This window comes from Pelecanus crispus, chromosome 4 (genome assembly GCF_030463565.1).
Source record: "Pelecanus crispus isolate bPelCri1 chromosome 4, bPelCri1.pri, whole genome shotgun sequence".
Classification (NCBI taxonomy): Eukaryota; Metazoa; Chordata; class Aves; order Pelecaniformes; family Pelecanidae; genus Pelecanus; species Pelecanus crispus.
In genome coordinates this window covers 15,955,882-15,979,201 of record NC_134646.1, presented here as the reverse complement: position 1 = coordinate 15,979,201, position 23,320 = coordinate 15,955,882, and the positions used below count along the sequence as shown (strand labels likewise).

Below are 23,320 nucleotides of genomic sequence, written 5' to 3'. Positions count from 1 at the left end.
GTGACTGGCACAACTACAGGAAGAGTACATGGCTACAGGAAGGTGTGCTGAGCGAGTAACATCTGGAAATTCACTTAAAACTTGTTTGGTGTGGGAAAGAAGGTTGAAAAGTCAAGGCTGTCATTACTACTATAGCACAAGGAAATGCTTTGAAAAGAAATTCTATCTGGATTAGTCTTTTGATGGCTGTCGTGCTTAGAAATACATTAAACATATTCCCTCAGGGACATTTACCTCCTAAGGGAGTGCCTGAAAGAAGGCACAACTGTAATAGCTGTTGTACAACTCAGGGGAAAAATACCTAAAAGGCCTAGCAGGAGGAGAGAATGTATGCTGCTTTAGTACAGTTTGCAACTGCTTCAGCAACACCCAAGAAAGATCCTGCTATTTTCTATGGTTTTATGTTCTAACTTCTAAAATCCTATTAAAAGCATTTGATTTTGCATCAGTACAAAGGAAACTGAGCAATGAAGTGTGTGTGTGTGTGTACTGAATGCGAGGAGAAAATGCATTGCACAAAGAGTCAGGTTCTTCCAGACAGAAGTTTCACCCTTTAATAGAAGAGTCTACCTTTTGAATAACAGAATTTTGTCTAACCTGAGGGTAGGAAAGATTCCTTTAGGTTCTTTATGTGGATAACTACTTGTTCTGCTATTTAAGAGAGCTGCTGGGAAACCTTTATCAGTGATATGTGTGAGAAAGAATGGCTGGCAGCTTTCAGAAAAGTCGATCCCTCTAACTTGAGCAAACTGTTCCCATTCCTGCCATTAAACTGAAGATTTGGGCAGAAGTACTAGAATTTTAACATACTAGTTATTGGTGCATGCTGGCAGCTCCGAATTGTGAGTGTTCAGTGTTGAGCCTGCAGTTCCTTTCAAAGACCAAATGTTGGTACAAATTGAATACAAAGTAGGTAAGGTTCAGCTGGTTTTCATTATTTATACCTGGAGTGAGTATACAGATAGCAAAACCCTAAGTTTGTTGAAAGATTTATAATGGAGCAATGACATGCAGTAAACCTAGAGTGGTTATTTTTGACTTTACCATATTTGATTTTGGAAGTATTTGTTATTCTTCCTCGGTGATTTTCATGCAAAGATCAGCTTAGTCAGACTTGGTTAGTCTAATGCCTCTCCACCTGGTTTATGTTCAGTGATATTTTGTATGAGTAACTCCTTTATCTACCTGTAGAGTTCACCTTTTCTGTTTTGTAGTTTTTTTAGTACACTTAACCTTTTGACACTCCTGTCATTGCTGCCCTCCAGACCTTCTTTTCAATTACTGCTGCCAAAAGAGTAACGAAAGCTGCTGATACTGAAAGCTACAATGTTTTGCTGATGCGAACTTTGTGGGACTAGTTCGGGCTTCCTTCAAACCTTGTGTGGAATGTGATTTTAAAACTTAGAATTCCCTTTGGATAAAGGAATCCTACCAAAATGCACTAAAGAGTATTTACAATCCATAAAATATTAAAGAAAATGTTGTATTATGTACTTCTAGCTAGTAAAAAATAGCTCTGTAGATCATATTCTAAGTTTTTCTTTATAAAGTGTGAATTTGTTCTGTGCATTTTGCTCAATGTGGTCCCAGGTCTGCGGGGTGAAAGTCTGACCCTGCTAAGGTTAGCAGGAGCTTTGCTATTAATTCTAGTTGGCCTGGGATTTCACTCAGAGGCCTTCTCACCTATGTTTGATTGGTGCTACTGCAAATAAATTGCATGGGGGAGGTGTGGTTGGGTGAAAACCCTAAGGAAAACCTAGTAGTTCACTGGTAGTATGTGATTTTTCCACCTTTTTTCTTAGCTTTTGCTTTCCAAAGACTTAGACTCTTCAGCCAGGGAGTTGATCCAGGGGCTGATCCATGTTTCTCTGAGGCTAATATAAGGAGCTTCAGCCTTTTATCTTTAAGCTTGTTAATGTTTTTCTAGGCAAGGAGTATGGCTCCTTAATTCTGAATAACCTGTCAGGGTTTTGATTGAAGCTGGCACCTAAGAAGGTACAAGGATACGGGCTTTTGTAATTCTGTGAGCTACACGGTTCTCACAGATTGTAATACGATATTATAGTAAGTCACATGGTTATAAAATCTAGAAATGTTAGGATCTCTAGTCACTTAAGAATAGGTATTCTTGTTAATGCACAATGTGCAAGTGAAAAATTAATCTCTTGGCAGAATTAAATGGTGTTTTGTTGTTTCCTTTTGTAACGCAAGCTGAAATACGGCAATTCTGGCAGTTTGTTAGCAATCCTTGGTTTGAATTTGATCAGCTAAACTGGCAGAATGTGGTTACTGGTCAGACAATATCTGGAGAGGTTTGTGCGTGTTAATGACTATTTATCTAACACAACTGTCTACTCTTACATCTAGGTAAGATTTCCTCTAATTTTACTAATGATTTTAGAAATCAGCTTTGTGTTACCATGTGTAAGTCAGTATAACATCCTCTTGCTAAAAATTGCTCCTTTTTAGTAGGCAGGTTTTGTGCATCTATCTCCTCACATCCACAAATCTGAAAATAGTTTGCAGACTTTGCAACAGATGTTACAGTGATATAATTTCACCACTTTCAGACACCAAGGTGCATCATTTAAGAGGCAAAGAATTTCCAACTGATGAGCCATCTCCAAGCAGCCTTAAAAAAACCCCAAACCCAAAGCTACACTTCTTTCAGGTTAAATAGAATTTTTAAGGGGTTTACAAAAACTTTCGATTTTTAATAAAGTTTGAAAACATTAGTCAGCAAAGATGTGTGATTTCTTACGCAACAAAGCTTGTCAAATAACTTGCACTGCAGGAATCTTTTGAATTCAGTGGGAAAATCCCTTCCATTTTCAATGTGTTTTCGGTGTGCTCTAATTTGCTGTCATGCTTGACAGAACTGCATGATGCATTTTACCTGAGTTGCCCTCAAGAATGAAAAGCCATTAGATGGGGAGGCTTTATTTTGATACAGTTGTTTGCAAAGGCATTATGTTTCTGCTGAAAGGAGAGAACCTGGGCAACTGTGGAATGAAAACACTGAAGTGTTTCTGACATGACTTTGATTCATCCCTTCATCTGTTGGTGTTTCAAGATAGGCACTATACAGTGTTTTCAGTTCTAAAGCCAGATTTTACAAATGAATAAAGTTACACACCTGAAGACAAGGCTTTATCTATTTATTATTTTATTTTAATCCTCCCCTCTGAAGTGTTGGATACCATTCCTGCTTATGCAAGATTTTTATTTTTATTACTGTGTAAGAGAGAACAATCATGCTAGAACAGAGGAACTGGATGACAGTATTGTTTTTAAGATGCAAGAAATAATTATTCCACTCAGTGCTAATAGGTCCCCTACTAGACTTCTTCACAAATTTTGTCTGAATTTGTGAAGGTGTAGAAAAACTGGAGATGCTGTCTTGGGGAAGGAAATGGGAATCACTGGAGATCTAGAAAACTTGACTGGTAAGAAAAGATTAAAGGATTTGGTACTGTTCACTCTGGAGTAGAGGAGACAGAGAAAGGATATGGCATTTGTTAATACAGATAAGAGGAGGAGAATGAAGTGTTCTTCTTTACCACTATGGTTGGCAAATTTTACTTTTAACACACTGTATAATGTGAGATGCCTGGAAGAGAGCAGTTAAATTGTAGGGCACAAGAAAATCTTAATTCACAAGTTTGTCTATTTTGTCTCCCCACTATGTATATGAATATTATTGACATCTTGAGGTGCTTGATGGGCCTGATTGAGAGTCAAAAAGATGCAGAGGCAAATGGTCATCCCTATTTGAATATTTTCAGTTTCATTTTCCTCTCTATGACCTGACACCACTACTGCTGTGTATCCCAGGTAATTTCTCTCATTTATTTTACTGAGTCCAGAAGTGTCGTCTTTGAACTAACACATTTCATAGAATATCTAGGCTTGATTTTTACCATTAAAAGCATAAATAAGTAAATGAAAAAGGCATAACTTTCCATGCTGATATGTTCTAGTAATTAATCATCTGCACTGAGGAAAATGTGTGTGTTTACAAAAGCTCGAGTAGCCCAGCTTCACCTTTGGGCTACAAATTCATCTCATGACAGTGGTAGATTGATAGATTGAAGAGTTATTTATCACTCTTGGTTTTCTCCTAGAAAGAATATTTCTACTCTGCAGTCAAAGTACCTTTTGGTTTTCTTTGGACTGAGGTTTTGAAGTCCAGTCAGAATCCAAACCTGTATCTCTGCACGTGGTGCTGCTTTGTTATGTAAAGCTGTTTGCCAGCTAGAGCTGTCAGGTTTCTTGCCACAGCGTTATTTTTCTCAATGTAGGTATCTATACGAACTTCATTCCTAATATGAAATACTTTTTCAATGAGGCAGTAATTATTTTTTCCTGTGTCTTCCCCACTTTCTCAAAGGCTTTTTTTAACTGTAGAAAGCAGAACCATGTGCTGGTTTCTGATTCTCAGTAATGTAGAGAAGTAAAATTGACCTTGAAGCTCCTAATTGCTGCTCTCCACTTCGTAAAAGAAAGGATTCTCTAGCTCCAGTATTGCAGTAGATTATTTATTGTTGATATTTTTCTCTGCTTTGCATGATAGATAATTTTCAGAAATGCAGCTTTCCACGACAAGGTGCCTCATTCCATACTTGCTACCTACTTTATATGTTGATAAGATCTATAAAAATCTCTGTAAAACTTTGCAGTTGGAGGTATTGAAACATGGGATTTGTTTGAATAGACTCTGCCTACTGAGCAACTCAGTTCAGTAAATTTTTCCTTGTTCTTGCCTCTCTTTTTTAACTTTTTTAACAAGTTATCAAGTATTACCACAAAAGATGTTGTGCTCCTAGATCACAAAAGGAACTGATTAGCGTCCCACTGAGTACTAACTTTTGTTAATCCCATTTAGAAATAGTGCTTTCTGGAGGAGAGTAAGACCTGCCAGCTGTTTTATTATTGGCATATACTACATGTGTTTGAAGAGTACATGGGATTGTTGTTTTTTAAAAATATCTACCCTAAGTACACAGTGTTTAATCCTTTCTAGTGGTTTGTGCTGCTTTAGAAAGTAATTCTTTCTTCTCGTGTATACAAGGCTATCAGTCTGCTTCTATCGATAAAGAAATCTCTGCTGAACATTTCTGTCCTTCCTACATCATTAGTAATTTAAGCATTTCTTTGTAAAAAATGATGTTGTTATTTATGTTTTGAATCTTTGGGGATGGAAAGAATGATTATCTGATTTACAAGTGTTAACTTTTTTCCCCTCATATTGTTGTCCCTTGTCAATACACAGTGTCAGGGCAGGCCCAAAAAGAGAGGTAAGGAAATAGGATGTGAAGGCTCTAACAGACAACAGTTCGAAGAGGCTGATCTCTACCTGCTAACCAGTTCTGTCCTGATGACAATGACAATGGCTACCAAAGACATAATACTGACAGACTATCATCTCCTTTGAACGGATATAAGCATAACCCTGACACTCAGCACTTGATAATTTCTATTCCACACTGATTGCTCTCTTTTTCATTAGCTCAAGTGTTGCTGTTTTCCCAGTTGTTGCCTTCACATCTTCACTGAGACATGCTGGGTATTTGCAGAGTGGCCATCTCCTTGACTGTGGCTTTTTGGTACTTAAGAACTTTGGTTCTTAAGAGCTAGAAGGTCATGTTTGTAAAAGCCTCATTATTTTCTGCTATGGGCAACACCTGTCCTTGCGGTCTAAGATTCTTCTCTAGCCAGTAGCCATAGGGTTCAGATCTGTACCTTTTATGTGTGTGTAGCAAATAGGATGTGTATCTGAAGTGGGAGCAGGCACCCAGAGTAGTACTAATTACACTGTAAGCCAACTCTATGGAAGCAGCCCTGTATGCAAAACAAGTATTCTGAAGGTGCTGTCCTCTGTTTTGCCTTTACGTTTAAACTTTGTTTTTTGTCTGGGATCTTACAAGGCCTGGATGAAGGAACAAAGATGCTTTGGCAATTCTGAAGCTGAACCAGCCTTGAGAGGTACTCGCTCACCTGCCATGCACCTAATAAGAAAATTGCATGTTTTGTTTGGTTTTTGAGGACTTCCTCAACTAAACGAAAAAAGTCCTGAGTCTCATCTCATGTTGATACTCCTTGTTCTGGTTTAACCCCAATTGGTAACTAAGCACCACACAGCTGCTCGCTCACCTTCCCCCCTGCCAGTGGGATGGGGGGAAGAATCAGAAAAAAAAGTGAAACCTGTGGGTTGAGATAAAGGCAGTTTAATAGGACAGCAGAGGAAGAGAATAATAATAATAATGATAAAAGAATATACAAAACAAGTGATGCACAATTGCATTGTGCACCCACTGACCGATGCCCAGCCCATCCCCAAGCAGCAATTGCTGCCCCCTGGCCCACTCCCCCCAGTTCCTATACTGAGCATGACGCCATATGGTATGGAATGGCCCTCTGGCAAGTTTGGGGCAGCTGTCCTGGCTGTGCCCCCTCCCAGCTTCTTGTGCACCTGGCAGAGCATGGGAAGCTGAAAAGTCCTTGACTAGTATAAACGCTACTTAGCAACAACTAAAACATCGGTGTGTGATCAACATTCTTCTCCTACTAAATCCAAACCACAGCACTATGCCTGCTACTAGGAAGAAAATTAACTCTATCCCAGCTGAAACCAGGACATACTCCACTGACCATTGTTTTTTCTAATAATAACAGCATATGAGTCCCAGGATTTAGATGAGATTTGACTGTGACTGAACTGTTAATTTCAAGAATTTTAAGAAATTAAAGATGGGTGCTAAAAAAATAATTCTAGTATTGCACCAGTGTGAATGAGATTAAAACCAGGGCGCTCTCAATCCTGAAAATTCTCTCTCACAGAACCTATTTGTTATCAATGTCACAACAAAACCTACTTTAGAAGATGGCAGCTGGGAGACAGTTTTGGCCAATATTATGGCTTTTCAGAAATTACTTTTCAGTCCCATAAGTGTGCTAGATTGAAACAGTAATACAGACTTTAAGAAAAAAGGACTTGATTTTTCTTTCCTGGCTTTTTTTGAAAGTCCTATATGCTTTAGCTGGAGATCCACACATGTGCAGTTATGTCTGAATTCAGATTCACTTTGGAGTGTGATCTTTGATATTCAACTAAATTTAAAACCTTAATGATGAAAGCTAAACTGGGAAATGTTGTTATTAATTATGCTCATCATTATTTGAGCATATTGGAGGAAGTTAAAAGGAGAGAAAGGGATTTTTGCAGCCCAGAGCACAAACTTTGTCACATTGTTTTCTTGTCAGTGCTGTGGTTGTCTCAGTATTACATACTGGGATTCAGATAAAACTAAAATTCCCCCAGAGTGTTTGCACTGAACATAGTTAATAGTGTTAAATCTTGAATTTGTTAAGTAGCTGGGATCTGCTGTACAGCTCCATTCTCACAGTGCCTGAGATAATTGTTGGGGCAAGCAGGGCAACTCTGCTTTTGCCTTCATTGGTCTTCATCTGACCACCCTATTATGCATGTTTAAAGGCACACACTGAGAACTGCTTCTGAACACTAATATTTTGTTTGTCAAAAACATTTTTGAACTTGTTTAAAGTAAATACCATATTTAAACATTAGTGCCGGCATATGTGCCTGTAAAGAAATATGTTAATAGGAAAGGAAACTGTATTCATTTAAAAATGTCATAAGAGTACAGTATAGAAAAACTAAACAACAAATGCATAGGAAATGGGCAAGGTTTAAGCCACATTTCTTTGTATGTAGAGGATTTCATGGCTGAGTACTTGTTTTTAATCATGCAAAATGGAGTACAGAGAACTCCGTGGTAACTTTTCAAAATCATGTGTATTAAATAGTTCTTTGCTGGTATCTTTTCACTGGACTAAAGCTTAGGATAAGATGAATTCTTAAAAAAAAAAAAAAAATTGCTATCTTCTTGTTTATATAGTAATTGCACTGAAACCTACATCTTGCCCTCCAAAAGCCACAGTTATCTCTCTTTGTGCTTTCTGTAAGCAGACTCTAAATAAAAAAAAAAGTAGTTTTTCCCCTTTTCTTAACAAATATGTTTATCACCTATGGTAGCCCAGTGGCCCTTCCACTCAACTCTGCATAGATTTAACAGCTGTCTTTGAACAACCCACAAGTCTACTTTTCATTTAACCCAGTGCTAAAGAGCCCAATGAATGGTACATGTGTAAATTTGGAAGTATACTTTAAAAAAGATAAAGCTATGTTTTTGCTATACAATATGATTTACAATTTTATTTTAATCCTTTGCTTCTTTCTGTCTCTGTCTGCATGTCCTTTCTCATCTAGGAGCCTGATAAAAACTTTTTTAGTTCAATGGAAGTCTTTCAAAAAAATCCAGTGAGCTTTGATTAGGCTTCATAGACTGTAACATTTTCTAAACAGGAGCAACAGCACAGGTCCTCAGTAAGCTGCTTCCATCTACACAAAGCTGCTCAGATGGTGCAAAGCAGCTGGAAAGTTGCTTGGTTGGTGAACCTAAGGTGTCACCTACCATGGTGGCATGTTCTTAGATAAGGTGTGCAAAAAAGGAGCGCCAAACTGCATATATTAAGAATGAGATTAAATAGTAGTAGCAGCAAGAGACTTATTATCATTGTGTGGTTTGATTTTCTTTTAATAGGTAAACTAATCTTTATTTCCACAGACTACATTTTTAGAGAGTCTTGGCACCTTGTTATAAAAATTATTAAAGTTGATGTGAACAGAGTGGACTAGAGAGTGTTCATGTTTTCCCCTTTTTTAATTTTTTCATAGGAAATCTGAAGGAATTTTTTGTTTGCTATGATTTAAATCATCATGGACTAATTCGGTGTTTTGGGGCAGTTTTATGCTATAGCGTATGCTGGAGGTAAGCAAATTTTCAGAATTTAATTTTATGCAAACATTTTGTTTGTCTTCATGGTTTTGGTTCTGTATCCTAATGACAGCAGATAAAATATGTATACATTTCTATTTTCTTGCCTCTGGGTAACATTGGGAAAAGCAACTACAAAATGTAATAGAAGATTTTTCATACACTTTTGAGAGCAAACAAAATACTTGATTAAAATTTCATTGCTGGTTCTCTCCAGTTAATACGTTGTTGCCAGTTTATATAGCATTACTGTGTCAAGCAAAATGTCAGATCAATTTCTGTATTTGTATTCTATCACAAAGATTATTAGAGCTTCAGGCTTCATAAGTAGATTATTTTCCTGATGGCTACCCAAGAATGTAAGAAGGATGTGTGTTCTACAAATACAGTCTCACTCAAAATGGTACTTAATACTTGTTTAAAGCATGGCTTCAAGAGTATCGTGGATTCATATGCTCTGCATGTGTTTCTCTCAACACCTACATAAACTCAAGGAAATGGGACTATGGTATTTATTTTTCCCCACTTTTTGCAGTCTCAGAGCACGTACACAGAGTTATTACAGATCAGCTCTCATGTTACTGCCATAACTTGCTCAAGTGTTGAAGCCCTCTGATCTGCCTGTCTCCCTGCATCACACTCCTTTGATGGGCTTGACTAATTTGGCAGTTCCTGCAGAAAATTCAGCTGGTCTGTTTTATTCTTTTCATTGGTTGGTTGGTTCAGTGCTTGCAACGGGAAGGGTTCACCAAGAATGATAAAAGCCTTAAAGCAAAATATTCCTTTTCTTCTAACTTATCAAACCTGGAATACCTTGCCTGCACCAGAACATAATTTTTCTTAGTCCTTATTTTTACTACAAAGCTTTTTCTCTGTCCTTTTATCCATAAGACAAAATCTAAAAGAGCATCAGAAAATGCAGGAGTGAGAAGGAAAATTATGTGAAAGAAGGAGTCTATGGGATGGCTGTGTCTTGTAGTTTGTCTATGGACACTGATTAGAATGTCTTCATGTCTCAATCCGTTTACCTCTCCATTTGACAATTTTAGCCTGATAGATTTAAAAGTTAACATTAATAGACATTTAGGAACTTCTATGACTTACTGTTGAAATTAATCTTTCTTTAGGCCATCTTTTTTTTTTTTTTTTTAAATTAAATTCATGCATTTTCCTTCCTTTCCCATTACTGATGAGTTAACGTGTTCCATAGACTTTTTGTTGTAACTATAACATGAGATAATAGAATTCTTTGGGTTTTACTTGAATGTATGTGGGTAAACAGGCATGCACATGTTTTAGACTCTGATGTATTCAATCTGTTGTTATATGTAAAGCACATCAGGAAGGTTTTTGTATATCAGGCACTTGACATATTTGTTGTTACTTCAAAACAGTAACAGAGGTTGAATGGAAACTAAAGCAAAACACAGTTACCCCAGTCAACTGTGAATGTGTGGCAGCAGATAAGTTCCTCCTGGATGGCATGATAAGATTTTTCTTTTTAGGAGAGCTGATGTAGGTCAACTCCTTGGACAATAGATAAAGTTACTTTCTATTTGTCTGCTTACCTGACATCTTTGGGAATAGTGGACTTCAGTTCCCAAAGAAGTACCGACTAAATATTTCTCCAATCTATCACTTAAGGAGGATTTTTTTCCAGAACAGGACATACTTAGTTAAAGGATATAATTTTCTAGTGCTGCTGAAACTGATGACTTGATGGTCCATGATGTTCTTCCTGAACAACTGACATGCCCTGACAGTCTTCTGTCCTCCTCTGGTTCTTTCAAATCTCAGACTTTTTTTCTTCCGCATGTCTTCTAGCAATTCCTCTTTACCGCATTCCTTTTTTTCCTGTGTTATGTATCAGTAAGCTCTGCAAAAATAAATTCAAATACTCTCTCTGTGTCCAGGGTTCACATGGGCCTGTGATTTGTCTTTCTAATGTCTTTGACAGCATAAGTAGGTAATTTTCTTTAAAGTACTATTAAAAGGAAAATATTTTTGTTCCGTAAGTGTTGTGATGGGAATTTTAAGCATGAGGATTAAATGTGCATTCAAAATGGTATGAAATGGCTCCTAGTTTAACTTCTTGTAATTAGAGGGGCAGAGATTCCCTTGTAATTACCTTAACATCTGGTGAATCATCTAAATACATAGATGGGCAATTAGGAATTGAAGTATAGTTTGAAAGTGCAAAATCTGAATCCAGAAGGTATTTACAAATAACATAGAGCTAATAAACTTAACTTATTTTTATGTGCTTTTCTATTGGGTATTGGTCATGCCATTTACGTGTCTGATACATTTGGGAAAGTGTGGTTATTCCTTTCTCTGTCACTCTCCAGAAGTTAGGGGAAAAAAAAGAACATATAAACCTGTTCCATATAACATGCCTGTCTCAAAAAGGATACAAATTTATTTGTTCTGTTCAACATGTAAAGTGTTTTTAGGATACTGTGGGATTCAGTTTCAGATGTTTGGAACTCAAGCTGAATTATGCAAAATGGAAATTGGAACAGCAACAAGTTGCAAACTTCTCTTCTGGTTTCACCTAAATTTTCTTGAAGTTCATTGTCAGTATCAGCACAGAGCTTCTCGGCATTAACCTCTGTGATATCCGAGTCTAATATTTGCCATTTGTTTCAGCCTGTTATCAGTCCTTAGAAGTCAGCTATTCTGAAACACTGGAAAATGCATTTCAGTATTGTTATTCATCTGTAAAAAATTAAATGAGGATACTTTAATGGACGGAATATGCAGACCAGACATTGCTCCAAAGCAGCATCTTCCAAAAGAGATTATAAAGGAGTTGTGTCCCAAGAGGCAAGTCTCTGAGTCTCCAGAACTCATGTGGGGCACACCTGCTGCATTGATAGCACTCCTTTTGATAAAGGTGGTCCCAGATTCTCCCTCGTTAGCTTCATCTTCCATGTAGACAAAGAGAGGAGCCATTGTGCTCTTCCTAAGGCAGGGCCTGCACTGCCTTGTCCTGGCTGGCTGATCATTGCTGGAATGAAGAGGAAGAGTTGCAGGATTTTCTACTTCCAATGCTGTGACCAGGAAAATACTTCTTAAGGTATTTGACTTCTCACATGTCACTTGAACTTAACTGGCACCAGTGATAAGACTGAACTTTCCAAGGTCAGCCATGTTCCTGTCCATTACTGTGGCTTGTGCCCTTCTTAGCCAGTGTGTACTTCACTTTGTTGTGCAGGAAATAGCTCCACAGGTCAGCAACGATCATATTAGCCATATCTAGGAAAGAAATATCTCTGAAGTTAGGCAGCTGCTTTTCCTGATGTTTTAGATGTTTATGATTTTTTTTTGTGATTGCAGGTAAGAAATGAATAATACATTCTTATCATTCCCAGGTGATAAAGCTCTTTCTCACTACTCAAAGTTATTGTCCATTGTTCAGCCTCAGCCTCTACCTAGTATGGCACTTGAAGAAGCCTTTTCTAATGACTGTCTGTACTGTCAACTGTGTTGCCTAGTTTTGACATGTTGATGTAATTTGGGGGATTGTAACTTCCCAAGACAACCATCATGCTTATGAACTCTGCAGATTCAAACTGCTTCTTGCTGGAACACTCTAAAGGTCAAACTATAGCATAAATCTCTTGCACTGATCCTTGATTTACAACATCTCCAAGGTCTCACTGTGAAGCCTCAACATCTTCAGGGACCTGAAATGCAAAGTGTATTAAAGTATGTTGCAAAAGAGCATTGATTGAGGGGAGGAACTTAATTTATGGGTAAAGCTACCATTTGCATTATGGATGGGTAGTTTTATCTCATGTTACCACACATGGAAAGTTACCTTTTGGAAAATGTAGTGGCTTTCTGTTTATGATGAAAGCTCTGCACTTCTGAGTTACAATTAGCATAAGATAATTGCATCCTTTGTGCATTGAACATGTGTGTTGTCAGTCAAGATGTTATTTTGGCACAGACAATGATAAACTTGCTAATATCTTTCCTCCCTACTTAATTTGACAGTTATGAAATGTAATGTATTTTGGCACTGACCATGTAACAACATAACTGAAATTATATTTTGTTCAGGATGGAATGTGCAGCAGTATTGGATAGAATGAATGCATCCGTTGAACTTTCCTCCTGCTTTCTCCTAAAGGAGCCAGAGAGATTCAGAGAGTTGTTCTCTGAGACAGGTATTGCATTTGTAACTGTGTGATGAGTACCATTTGAGAACAAACACACAAAGAACAGCCTTTTTTAAGATTGTCATGTATATCCACTCAGCTGTATATATCTGTATATATCACTTTGATCTTGTCCCAGCATAGTGGACAAATTAAGCTTCTTCATGTAATCAGGCAGTTCAAATGATAATAAACTACCTCAAAATCAGGCCTATGGTTTGCTTGAAAGAATTGTGGAGTTTTCTTCTGACCCAAGTAGTAAATTTTGAATTTTTATATTCTATAAGATTACAATGCATAGTCAGTTCATCACAGTTATCATGACTGGAACACATCACTATACCTTTTATTAAATTTGGTCAATGTGAGACATCAGATAACTTTGTTGTTATATGCTAGCAGAGTCATAGGCAGTGACCGAACTGTTGGGAAGGAGACTGCAAGTTCAGCTGATGTGCTTTACTGTAGCCTGTCACTGACAGGTTAGAGATTCCTTTTGGATTCAGCTCATCTTAGGAGAAGGGCTAGGGGATAATTTAAGACCAGATCCAAAGATTTTCTCTGCTGAGTAATGTAGTTTCTAGGACAGAAGTTTAAAGAGTATCTTTAAAAAACAAATGTGCACCAGTTAATCTGTCTGTAGTTACTTAATTAGGTTGTGATCTTTTCTGCAGATTCAAGAATTAGCATAAGGGAAATACTTGCCAAATCAGTACATCCATAGGTAGAAGATATCATTCTTCTCTTTTGCATACCATATTCAATAACTCAGTCATAAATTTTTCTTCAGTGGCAATTATTTACTTGTGCAGTTTGGCTTTTAGATTTTCAGCAGTTATCTCCTAATTTCAACCTGCTCCATGACTAAATGGCATTGCCATTACTCATCTGCCATGTCATGAAATTGCTACCAAGCTTTCTTTATTGTGATACAGTGTGTAAGTAACGATGAAGCTCTTACCAAGGACAACTTACCTGCTTCATGAGCTCTGTGAGTAGAAGTGAGTGAGGTTGTACTCAGACTTTCATTTCTGTTTTGGGTACCTGCTTTACCTTCCTTTACGCAGGCTTACCTAGAGAATGTCCTGGCCAAGTGTGATAACATGAGCACGTTTGACGGTGCTCTAGTGCTTCTCTTTATTGTCTACAAAATGTAATTATATAAAAAATGATCATTCTCTTGAAACACAAGCACGCTTCTTTGGGTAACCCGGCTGGCACACCCTTTTGAGGATATCAAAGGACAGGGTGTATGGGCAAGCAGCCTTCATGTGTGAAGAAATCAAGACTGTTATGGAGTTACAGGGGCAGAAAAATCAAGAGAAAGGGAGGCAGATGCAGTCATCACTTCATGTAATGCTGATCCTTGTTAGACAAATACTGATTACTATAAGGTTCCTGAAAAAGCTTCAGGTCGTTACCCTGTTGTGGAACTTCAGCCAACGTCAAGTGGCTGGAGGGTTCAGGAAACCTTTTTGTCATCATCCATCCTCATCTACTGGTCTTACTATGGCTCTGCAAAATAGCCATGTGGCAATGACCTTTAAGACTGAGCAGGCATTTCACCAGGGAGTTAAAGGGAAGGCCTCTGAAGCATGAAAGAAACATATCTTAAGTTTCTGTGGTACCTCTTGGCACCTCTCCAGAATTTAGACAGGTGTCTATGGAGCCTGGAGATCAATCTTTGTACTTTCATTTATGGTTTGTTACTTCCTGTATTAATTTTCTTCTACTGCACCATACTACCATCCATAAAGCATGTTTATCATACTGCCCTTTCAAAAGCTTATAGTAGGGTCTGTAAGACACTTATATTCTCATGTTAAAAGGATCATTGTTACAAATCATATTCTGTATGTTGTTCTTGTGATATTTTAGCGATTTGGCAAATCATTTCTATAGGTAATCAGACATGACAGCTTGCAAATCAACTGATAGCTGTTTGAAGCAACTGATACTGAGGAAGCCTAAATTAGGTCAGATGTATTAGGTAGGACTAGGATCAAAGCCCAGACAGATCATAAGTATATGTAAGACAATGACTGGGTAAGGAAATTTCTGAAGAAGAATTTATCACATAGTTTGCTGGTTTATCAGTTCAAATGGCTTGCAGAATTCTTGAATGTGTTTGTTATTGTGAAGCTCTGGTAGAATTCTATGTAAAATAGCCTTTAGTGTATGGATAGCTTGTAAACTGAATACTGCACAATTTAGACTAATTAAATTAATTCATGGATGCTGGTTCTTCTACAGTGGCAGGTAGTTTCTGTAATTAACCTAAACATGGAAACGAAGATGATTCCTTGGAATATAGTTTTTAATGTAATTAATACAAAAAAGGATGGTGGTGGAAGAACAAATTCTGATGGTTTCCATGACTTCTTTCAGCCCAAATACAGTCCAGAAAAGCAGAGACTTTAGTATTAGCTTTACCTACAAACATTTTTCAAGGAACACTCATCACTTTCTGCAGACAATGTACTTCCTTAATAGTCTTCTGCATAATAAAAATCCAAAAACCATCTAGAGCAAACAAGTGACAGGGAAGTTTTTCAGTTCCTTTTTTTGGTGAAGATTTTTCTTCTGGCACAGAACTGGTTAGCCAAAAATTCATTTTTCTGCTTGTTCAAATTAATGTGAAAAATTACTGAAGAGCTCAGTCTTATCTTCCCTCAGGGTCAAGTTCCAGGTTTTTAATTTTGTTGTTGTTGTTAACTTCACTATTCTGATGTTCCTTTATTCTGTCTGTCTTTTTTTCCTCTCTCTCTTCTCTTCTCTTTTTTTTTTTTTTCTTCTGAGTCTTTCCAGACAGAGAGACCTTTGTGAAATAGTAGCTAGCAATCTCCTATTTTCCATCTCTCTTGTATGTATCTTTGTTGGACCATAGGCCTGATTTCAGGGTAGTTTATTGTTGTTTGAGCTGCCTGGTTACATGAAGAAGATTAATTTGTTCTTAAATTAAATGAGTAGGAGTTAGACTTAACTCATAACAAGCAGAGTATGTAAGACTATGTATGTAGACGACCTCTAATAAATTTCATTGTATCTCTGTAATGATATAAAGTTGCTCTCAGGAACAACTGGAAATTCCTTGGATGGTGGTAAGGAGTGTCTTTGTGCCTTCGTAACACACATCCTTCTACGGTAGCTCTGTCTCGGTCCCTGCCCCATCTCCCCTTCTTGAACCCTCCGCTTTTAAATTTTCCCTCCCTTTCTAAAAAGGGGAATGTTTCTACAACGTGTCATGGCTAGACTGCAGTTATGTACAACTGAGGCTGTCAGAAAAACAGAAAAAAATTAGACAAGCCTGTGATATAAAACTTCCTTTGTCCTTATTTTTCTCCTAATTGTACTATTAAAAGCAACTCCCCTCTACCAACAAAACTGGTTTATTTAGAAGTGCAGTAATGATGGTTTGTTGCAAATACCCAGTTCCCTTTTGCCAGAACAAAAATTCTTTGGCTTCTCGTGAACTCCTATGCTTGAAAACATTTCCAGTCTTTGGAGCAGTATTAAGTTTGTTTGAGAGCTGCTTTTACTGTGTGATCTCTTGCAGTGTGTTCATATATTGGAAAAACTCCAAGAATGGGGGAGGCCTAGTTGATGGAAAACACCTTCCCCGCCATGCAGGCTAAACCATGTTCCTCCATGCTAATACTTACAGCAAACTGGAGCATGGCTTTTGTGTTCCAGTGAGCTACACTGGCATGGATGAACAGTGTGTTATGATGATTTCCACCTGATAAATAGTTTTAGTGTAGAATCATATAGTGCAGCAAAGGATGTTATTGTGAGGCTTTAAGGACATTTTTTTCTCTTGAGTTAATGGCTTCTAGAAAGAGAAAGACTATAAAGAGGTAGCATAAATGGCAAATTTTAACAGAAAGATACAATACTTGATTTAGGTGGAGGATGACTGGGTCTGGGTAAAGATTACTAATTCATGATAAAAATGGGCCAAAGCAAAGCTACTAAGGCAAAGAACATGAGTAAAAACACTGGAGTCACAAATGAAGTAATGCTCTTTCCTAATAGAGAATATGGCAGCAGATCAGGGTGGTGGTTTGGTTGGTTTGTTTTTTTAAAATGCATGTATTTTTTGTTATATCAACAATACATTGCAACCCTCCAGTCCTGGAGCGGGAGTGGGAAAGGGTGGGCAAGGGAAGGCAAAGATGGGATATGACTTTTGGTCTCCTGCTGCACAGGCTCGCCTCATGTTTCACTGTAGGCACTGGCTCATCATTCTCAAATTACAAATCTTTTAGTCAACTTCCAAGTCTCCTGGAATGCGGGAGGATGAAAAGATGAAATCCTCATAATTGGGTTAGATTTAAAAGCAGAAGACAAGGTAATTCAACCTGTGCACGCCAGCCCTCCACCACAAGCTGCAATAATGAAAGCGGCTCCAATGAAATATGAACAACAGTGTGCCTGTTCCTTTAACCCCCGCTGTCCAACCACATCAAACAGGAAAAAAAAAACGAGTATAAGCAGCTTTATGTAGATTCATTAAGGCCTCAGAATTTCTTGATGATAACTGAAATCAGGCATGAATTGTAAAAGACCTATTAAATACTGATTTAAAGGCCATGTAAAAGGTTTGACTAAAGCACGGTACCACTGTTTTAGATTTGTGCACTCAAAATGATCAGGTGTATATTTTTGTCAGCTAATTTTTGCTCTTTTGACAGTTAGTGCTCTTTTCCAACACCTACTATTTTTTTCTATTTTTGACTTGTATACGCTTAAAGAAAAAGTGTGATACTATACAGCAGTCACTTTTGACATGTATTCTGCACTTTGCATTTAGATATTTTTTAAAAAAATGACTTTATAACTTGCTTGCTCTCTGGTTTTATTTGTTTGTTCTTCAAAGTTAACTCTAAGGTCTTTTGAAATGCTGGCATGTCCTTAAAATGGAATTTATGTTACAATCAGACTTAAGGTATTTGGGAGGCCAGAGGGATGCATTTCTTTAGAAAGCCATTTCACTTATATTTTGATGTTTCTCTAGATTTTCCTTTAGCTCAGATAAAAGTAGCTGCTTAAAGTAGGCCAAGGAAGATGACCTTTTCGTGAAAAAAGTGGGGTTTTTCCTAGGTTGATAGCCTGTGCTGTTATTTCAGCTCTTGAGACATTCATGTGAGGAAAATCTACTAATTACATCAAAAGTAAAGACAAAGAACTAGTCCTTTTTTACATCATCTTATTTTGCAATTTGTGCTTACAGTATTAATTTTATAGAAACAATTTCTAGAATTTAAAAAAAATATATATTTTTAGCAATAGTAAGTCCATTTCTGAATTTTCAGTCTGAGGTTATTACTGACTGTTTATTTATTTATTTAAAGTTTCTTGGAAAATATTTTTGTGAGAACAAAGTTTTCTTGAGCCTAGTAGTATGCCTGCCTGCTGCTTGTCTGAGTAGCATGTTAGACCTTCTGTGCATGCCAGCAAAGAAGGAAGATAAAAGAAGATTAGGGATTAATGGTAGCTGGTTTAGCTGGTCTGCTCAGAACAGCCACTTGGTCCTTCTGAGCCAGAGTGTTTGCTCATTACAAATGCCAGACTGAGAATATTCAGTCGTTACAATACAGCCTGATATTGTGTTACACACAAACAAAAACCCACCAAACAAATAACAACAACAAGGACCAAACCCTTTCTAAGTGCATCTATGTAAATGCAGGGGAAAATGAAATCTCTGGGGCAGGGCAGGTGTTCTTTTGCTTTGTTGTGGGTTTTGGGGTTTTTTTTTTAACTTTTTTTGTTGTTGTTTCTTGGAGCATGACTTCTCTGAAAAAATAATTCCTTGAGCCATCCATAGTACAAGATTAATTTTGCTCAAAATGAAGACAAAAAGAAAAACTGCCTAGTTCCCGCAAACTCTACATTCCTTGAACTGCTATCTGTCCCTTGCCCAAGAATTTTTTAAGATTTTTGGGTGGTAGGGGGATGAGTGCCCTTTTGTGACTTTGCCACCTCTTAATTTTTTAGCTAAAGTTACAAATTAATTTAGATTTTTCCCTCCCTCTCATCTCCCTTTTTAAGTTTTCCAACATTTGGAACTATTTCCCTTTCATACATATGTATATTTACTTTCTTTTTCTGAGCTGGTGGGTTTTGTTCTGTCTTCCTTCTGTGCTTCTCCAAACTTTCACTCCTTTTATTTCCTTCACTGTTTATTCCCCTGAACTGCTTTCTGTCTTTCTGATCCCTTTCAGTAAATGTTAGCTGTCTAGCAAATCAAAGCCAACTGCAAATAGGCTTGCAGCTGTTGTAAAGAAATATAACTTCACTTGAAGGAATTGGTAGAAACACTGCCAACCACCCAAGCTAAATCGAAGTCTGAGATGGTGGTCGGATGGACTTTTCACCAGAGCAAAAAGAAAGAAAGAGTCCTGCCATTTGGGTTATTAATGTACTATTTTTTACTAATTTAGAACTGCTGCATACATATTTATGCTGTCTGTGAGGGTTATGGAAAGAAAATCTATGTTTCATAGCATGCAGGACCCATGTGCCAAGCACATGGCCAAATTTTACCTCCTTGTATTAATCTAGACTTTTTTGCCAAGACCTAATAACACTTGGCATGACATCAACCCTTGCTTAGGGGTAATAAAACCAAGAAAGCAGTAACTAGGATAGTATTTTTAGGAAAACACTGAAAATGGAGGGCTCTCTCTTATGAAACTCAGGAGGTTTTTATGAAATTTTCTTTGACAACAGAAAAACAGTTCTGGTTTGTTAGATTTATGAAGCTGATGCTATGAGACATCCCTTGAAGGCTTCCCTTTTTGGCCAGGAAAAGGCTGATGGACTGTGCAGTGAAAGAGTTAGGGGCCTTATTAATTATAATATCTTGTTGGAGTACCTCTGTTTATCATAACTGTAGAACTGGCAACCATCTAATTTCATACTGGCCTGTTTTTAAGACATGGTTTGTTGTCATTTTCAGTGTTCTCTGTTTCTCTGAAAAATGCAAATGTAAAATAATTAATATGAATGCTTAATTTTTCCAGCAGTTGCCCCTGCATATGTATTCTCCTAAAAATTGCAAAATGGAAAGCTGCAAGATTTTACAGCTTCTGATGCGTATGCAAGTAACCTAATGAATTTGTGGTTTAGTTAGAAAATGGAGATATTTAAGCATATATTTGGAACACACTTTGCAGAATAAAGTTCTCCTGTTTGTTATTTTTGAAGTATGAAGTCCTCAACATAAAGAATGGATTCCTTAGACTGTACTTTATTATCTCTTAAAAACTACAGAAAATGTATTACCTTAAAGATTTAACTGCCTTCTGCTCTAGCCTTTTCCCAGTTCTGAAATAAAGAATGGGTGAAGTTGTGAGGTGGTAAGCAAGTGTTGAACCCCGCATTAGTATTGTGCATCGTACAAGTTTCTCAGCTATCCTGATTTTCACTGAACTTAAGCAGCCCAAGGTTGGGAACCTGCTGTTGGAAGTGCAGCTACCAAATGAAGTGTCTGTTTGGAAAGGGGAAAAAAATTTTTCTAGAAGTATGAATGGGTATTTTGCTATTTGCATATTGAAAGACAGGGCCAAAGGGTGTTATCTTCTAGGATGCTGAGTTCTGTGATATTCTCAGTAATAGGAAATTATATGAGTCTACTTTGAGTCTAGTTTAAGCCTACAGAGTGTTTGGGTTCTGCTTTTGGGATCATTTTGTTTAATGCAGGAGTTCACAAAAAGCCAGGTATTGAGTTCAGTTGGATGTGATATACATGCCACTGAAAAGTGATGTGTATCTTTAGCTCTCTTGCTCTCTGATCTTTCGTAGTGATGATGAAAGCAAAAGACATTTTCTAACGATTCATGGCGGCTGCTTTGTATTATCAGTTCCAGCAGTCAGTCGTCAGATCTGTGATACACACGGTGCTGAGATTGCCAATGCTATAGGTGAACACGTGCAGTACACTTTTTCTTTTTCCCCCCACAGTGTTTCCCAACAGTACGGGTTTTTTGCGTGTACTGCACGCTAAGGATAACAGTTTTGGGGGTGGTTTACTTTAGTTTTTCAGCGACTTTATGTTGTGACTGAATAGTCTGGGGATAGTTATATTGCAGGTTAACCTTCCTAAAACCATTCCTGCTCTGGGAGTAGGAACAGACATTTGCAAAGGAAAGTATCTGTAGAATACCTGAAGAATGATGAATACGTCTCTGCTAAACAGCCATATGTAATAGTGTATTTACCTACACATATAAGTATGTTGTACGTATGTAGGAGGAGGCTGTATGTGTTTTCTATGTACGTAGGAGGGCTTTACAGTGCAAACAGACAAGAGAGATGTTGGTACTTGAGACTGGAAACAAGTGTGCAGGTGGTCCCATCATATCTGCATTTTAACTCTGTATAGATCTATATAGCAGTTTGTCAGTAATTTCACACTTGAGGACTAGCTTTTTACTGCAGTTGCTGACTAGTAGGAAACAGGCTGGTTTATCATGAATTTATTATTGAATTAAAGTTTTTTCATGTTGTGAGCCTTTTGGTTGGTTTTGCTTTTAATCTAGCCTTAAGTCAGAGTTTCCCTTTGTTTCCAGTCCTTTGTTTCTAAGCTGATAAGTCTTTGTTAATTTGGAGCACACTGTGTTCAGTCTTATTTGTAAAAAATGGGAAAAAAAAAACCCCAACCCAAAACACTGAAGTCTGGCAAGAGATGAAGGCTGTGAAACAAACAGCCACCAGGAAAGATGTCGAAGAGAAATATAAGGATCATGCTGAAAAGCATTTTTTCAGCAGAAATAAAGTCATTCGTTGGGATGTTTCTAGGGTAAAAAGAAGCCCTTCTATTTTCTATAAGGGAGGAGTCACCAAGAAGCACGTGTGAATTATGCTTTCAGAGGTCTTTTTCCAGCCTACATGCAGCAATAGAGTGTCAGCCAAAGCAGCAGCCAAACAGATAGATAGTGTTTTTTGAAAATACTCCAGTTGGTAAATAGGTTTAGGCTTCAGCTTGCAACTAAAGTGATTTTTCAGAAATCTTTCTTCAGTGTTTTTTTTCCACAGTGTTTCTGAATGACTTGCAGTTTTTTATTCGAAGACACAATTAATTCCAAGTTGTAACTACTTAAAACATCTTAAAATTTATTCCACGCTTGTAGGTTTTACACAGCTGTAACCTCACTAATTACTGGAATTACTTACAATGTATAACCTGGAGTTGCTTCCAGTTAGCAGGAGAATCCTATGCTGGACTTTGCCGTACACTTTTTAAGAGCCTGAGGCAACCCCCATGGAGATAATGTTAGTATAAGAATTTGCAATGTTAAAGCAAATGAGAATTTTGTGGTGATGTTGATTAGATGTCAATGGAGCACTAGTAGAGAATTAGATCCTTTAATCCAAAAGTTTCAGTGTTTATTTTATCCAGTGCTGAATTAGTCAGTTGATCTCATGTTGTGACCCTTCTGTAACAGAAGTACATAATTATAGAGCAAAACGTGATTTTTGTTTTAAAAGAAAAATCTTAACCAACATAATTTTTAACAACAACGATGACAAAAAAACCCACAAACCCACCCAACAAAATGCTAGCAGGATACAATTTTCTATTTTATTAAATTGTCTGTTTCAGTAAGTAGAGGCTTCTTAAATATCTGAAGTACTCTTTTTTGCAAATTTCTGTTCATTATGTGGAAAATCATCAAACAAGTGGAGAACAGAGTCTTATTAGTTCTTGATGTGAGCAACTTTTTTCTTGTCTAGTCTTATCTTGTCTATACCCTGTCAATTATCTATAAACAATGAAAACTTTCTGAAATTAGATGTTATAATCTCATACTACAAAGCATACTGCATGCAGCACAATGCCTAATTTTGCTAGAAAAAATAATTAATGAGCTGGAAGCATATGGCTTTAAGACCAGTTGTTATTTGATTACCTTTGCTGTGTGGGAACAGGAGATTTGCCAGATCCCATAAGAATTTTACAGAATATTTCTGAAGAGTTAATTTTCCAAAACAGAAGAAAATAACAACCTAAATTTTGTTGGCTTTGTGCATTTTAAATAACATTACATTCATAATTTGATTTTTTCAGTTTTCCTTTGTGTAATACAAAATAACGACTGTTTTTAATAAATTATTTTCCTGAAAGCAAAGAATAGAAGCTTAGTCACAATTTGTAAATATTTTTGCACAATCAATCAATATATAATTCATGATATGATGCCTTCCTTACGTGATACTACATATTGCCTACATTTACTAGGAGATGCTGAATTCAGCTTGTGCTCACGTTTGATGTTGATAGGCACATAC

The 23,320-nt window shown here is 37.2% G+C and overlaps 1 protein-coding gene across 1 annotated transcript in view; it reads left to right on the top strand.

The window, feature by feature from the left end:
• The window catches only part of FREM3 (FRAS1 related extracellular matrix 3), a 113,049-nt gene that overhangs the window by 57,657 nt on the left and 32,072 nt on the right, over positions 1 to 23,320 (top strand).